We start from the raw sequence: 4135 nt of genomic DNA, 5'->3' as shown, positions 1-4135 counted from the left end.
TAAGTGTTTTAGAAACGAAAAGAGTGAATGAAAAGCTAACCCAAGACGTGTGCCTCGAGAGCGTTCATTCGAAGATTCAAGGAATGCGAGACTCCAAGAATCTTTTTCTTTCGTGTTTGTTTAACATAATATTTGAATCGGGAAAATATTTGAGTCGAATTGAAGGTGATTTAATCGGGTTTAGATAGGAATGTTTGATATTGGACCCATATTTTAGAATAAGCCATAATTATTTATTCTATTTATTTAATCAATATACTACATATTTATTTATTTAATTTTGCAACAAATATATATATATATATATATATATATATATATATATATATATATATATATATATATATATATATATATATATATATATATATATATATATAATATATATATATATATATATATATATATATATATATATATATATATATATATATATATATATATATATTAAAAGCAATTTTAAGATTATGACTAATTAAATATTTAATCAATTAACAATAGGTATATATTTATTTGATTAATAATATCCAAATAATTAAATCACTAAAAATTCATTAAACAAAAAAAAGAAATAATAAAAAACAATTTTAGAGGTATCTATTTTATAACTATTATTTAATCAATAATTAAAATTGATGTCATAATTAAAATATAACAAAAAGAAGTAATTAGACAAAAAAAACATGCCCAATGGCCCAAAACAAAAAGAAGCAACATCAGTATGGGGGGTCCAAACAGTAAAGTCGGTCCAGCCCAAAGGCTAAAGGTCAAAGGGAAAAGTCAAAAAGTTGAGTCTGTCTAAGCCATAGGATATGCTGACTAAAGAGGTCAAGGGGATCTAATGGTGTACAACGCGCGTGCAAGGAGTTTATGGTGGGGGATCCATGTGGGATTTCCAATTAACTCAACAATCTATAGCAACGTGTGGCAGCAATAAAGGAGCGTCACCTGGTTGGGAATGTCAACAAGTGGCACGCATGCAAAGAGTAAATGAAAGGGATTATTAAACTGAAACACAAAAGAGGAGAGTTTCATTTTGAAACTCTCACTCTCTCTCCTCGTTCACTCTATTCTGCACCCTCTCTCTCTATAATTCAATATCTTCCGGAGAAGAAGCCATTCACGGCGATTGGAGGTGGTTTCCGCCTTCTTCTATGGCGAGACCTCACCAGAACTCCTCCAAACCAAAAAACCGCCAACACTTACCCTAGCTAAAATGACCTCCTCTTTCCAAATCTTTTCTAAAAATACAAACAAAAAAAAAACAATCGACCGGATCGAACACAAACAGAATCCCAAAATCCCAATTCTCAAAAATCAAAATTTAACATGAATTCATTACTATTTCAACAAAAAACCAACATTCATCACATAGGTTCAAGCTACACAAATGATTACAAATCCTAATTTCAAAGCAATCAAGAAAACTCAAGGATCACATAAGCAAGCAACGTTTAAGCATTAACAATAACACAACAAGGAAGCCGCATAAAAATACCCAAACAGATGATTTCGAACTAAAGAGGTCATAAGGTTAGCCTTCTGATTTTTTCTCCTTTCTCCTTCTACTTGTTTAATCCGCTTCTATGAACACGGGTTACTATTTGCATGTTAATGTTGTTAAGATTCGTGTGAGGTTATAGCTCAGCTTTACTCAGAGTTTCGATGAGAAACTCTGAGGTGCTCTTAGTGTATAGAGCTTTAGGTTTATATTTTGTATGAATTTATGCAGAGTTTCGAGGTAAATTTTCGGTGTGTTTGTGAATCAGATTTATAGGGAAAAAATTTGGGATATGGTATGTCTGAGATTTGTTAGAATTTTTTCTGACTCGTGAGAGAAATTATTGCAAATGATGAGCTGTGATATTTTCTGCAAATCAATCCGTTAGTGGAATGCTTCCCAGTCCCTGATTTTGTGGGATTTCTCATTTGGTGCATATGGTGCATATTCATGTGACTCCTATTTCCTTTTTTTTTGTTGTTGCTGCTATGCTGCTTTTTTGCTTTGAATGTATGATGCGTTATTTAATTGTTTTTGCATCATATATGTATGTGTAATGTGCTTTCTGGAAGGGTCCCATTTGAATATTTTTTCATATATGTCATACTTGCTGAATGATGTTGAATATTGCTCAAGTCACGTGGTTTTTGATGCTTATGACAATGTGTTGATTTTTGTAAGGTGAAGATGAGCAGATGGAGAATGGAGATGACATAAGGCGTGAAGATGATGCACGATGGAGAGCGAATTTGCACTTTTAGTTTTCTATTTTTTTGGAACAAACTTTGATGTACCATAAACAAACATGTACTCTTAATCTTATTTTATTTTCTAAAGACCTAAAATGTACTAAATACTTTTATTTAGATGTAAAAATGTATGTTTATATTATATTTCAAAAGCTTTGTACTGTATGCTTCAATATTATGAAATGCAAAAAAGTCGTGGGCTTACTATATTAATAGTGCAAAGACTAAAAACAATATGAAAAAAAAACTATAATATGCTAAAAGTAACTAATGATAACATGTTTCCTTGCCTTGCATAATTCTTTCCTATTCTCTCTAGTATGGAAAAAAACTCGAATGCTTATGACCATTAAAAGAGAAAATGAGGTAAAATAATTACAAGGATAAAAAATGAAATGAACATTTAAATGACCAAAGCTAAAATTTAAACCAAGCAAGATCTTGACTTTAAATGTAAAAGTTGTATGCAAAAGTCAAAACCAAAAGTTAAGGACCTGTTTGAATTCCTTTCCAAAAAGAGTTTTTTAGTTTTTAAAAATTAAAAATTAAAAAATCTACTTGAAAAAGCTAATTTTTAAAAATTGTTTTCCAAAACTCTTTTTAGTTTTTCAATTTTTAAATCTAAAAAACAAAAATAGTTTTTGATGTGTTTTAGTTTTTATTTTGCTTTTCACTTTTCAAATCCTACCATTGAATTGAATACACACGGAAAATAGATTTTTTCTATAATTTTCATTAATAGCAGTTTTCGTAATTATAACCATAATTTTATTAATCTCTATAATTAATTTTTTCTTAATACTTTTCAGACATATATAAAACAAAATAATATATTATCATCCATATAATAATAAGCTGTTATACCAAATATAAATAAAATAATTGTGTTTATTTAATTTTGAAAATATTTTTATTAGCATTTTTTTTCTAAAAAAATATTTATAATTTATAAATATTAATAATATTTTTTTATTTTTTTTATAATTGACAAATTTAGATTTCCTCTCAATTTTTTATAACAACTTGACCTTTTATAAAATTATATATTTTTTCATTTCAAAAATAATAAATATTTTTTATTAATAATAATTGTTTAAGAAAATTGTCCGGCCATCAAATCGGTGAGAGTGTACTGGTTCATTGTTCCAACCATTTGATCATTAGTCGAATCGCATAACATAATCGAATTAAATCAGATAATTTGGTTGAATAAATCGGTATCTATAACAAAATTATATAGTAATTAAATTGTCGAATCGGGTGACCCGATCTCTAAAAAAAATCACGACTACTAAAAAATTTTAAAATTTTAAAATTTTAAAATTTCATAATTTTAAGAATTCATTCTTTAAATTAAAATTTTAAATATACACATAACAAAATAATACAAAATACAAATCTATATAAATTTTGAACAAAGTCTAATGGAAACAGAAATTGAATAACAAAATAAATGTATCGTCTAATAAATTTAATTTTAAGGTGGAAAAGTTGTTCTAAATAAATTTTGACCAAAATCTCTTTATATTTTAATTTTATTTAAAAAAAGAATTATCAAAATGACGATATTTTGTCGGAGGAAAAAAAAGCAAAAATTTAAACAGTTGATTCTCAATTTTTATCAGTTTTGGTCGATTCTGGCCGATTCCCACAAATACAATACTTTAATAAATCCAACAATCAAACTATATCGGTGACTCATCCGATTCTCAGTTCAATCAATTTGATCCGTTGATTCAATCCGATTTTTAAAATCTATCACTTATTTTCCAATTGGAGTAGATAATAAACATGAATATTTAAAAAGTAAAATGCTTCTAACTAAAAATACTCTTACAATATTTCTTAGCAAAGTAGTAATTTTAATAATACTTAAATAATAAAA

General features: G+C 27.3%; 1 long non-coding RNA gene across 1 annotated transcript; it reads left to right on the top strand.

The window, feature by feature from the left end:
• The first annotated feature begins 1034 nt into the window (after nucleotides 1–1034).
• Nucleotides 1035–2402, top strand: LOC127075383 (uncharacterized). Its single transcript, XR_007786419.1, has 2 exons — nucleotides 1035–1533; nucleotides 2183–2402. It is a non-coding gene; the product is annotated as an uncharacterized LOC127075383 (long non-coding RNA).
• The last annotated feature ends 1733 nt before the right edge of the window (nucleotides 2403–4135 follow it).

Source organism: Lathyrus oleraceus, chromosome 4 (genome assembly GCF_024323335.1).
Source record: "Lathyrus oleraceus cultivar Zhongwan6 chromosome 4, CAAS_Psat_ZW6_1.0, whole genome shotgun sequence".
Lineage (NCBI taxonomy): Eukaryota > Viridiplantae > Streptophyta > Magnoliopsida > Fabales > Fabaceae > Lathyrus > Lathyrus oleraceus.
This window is presented reverse-complemented; position numbering and strand designations above follow the sequence as displayed.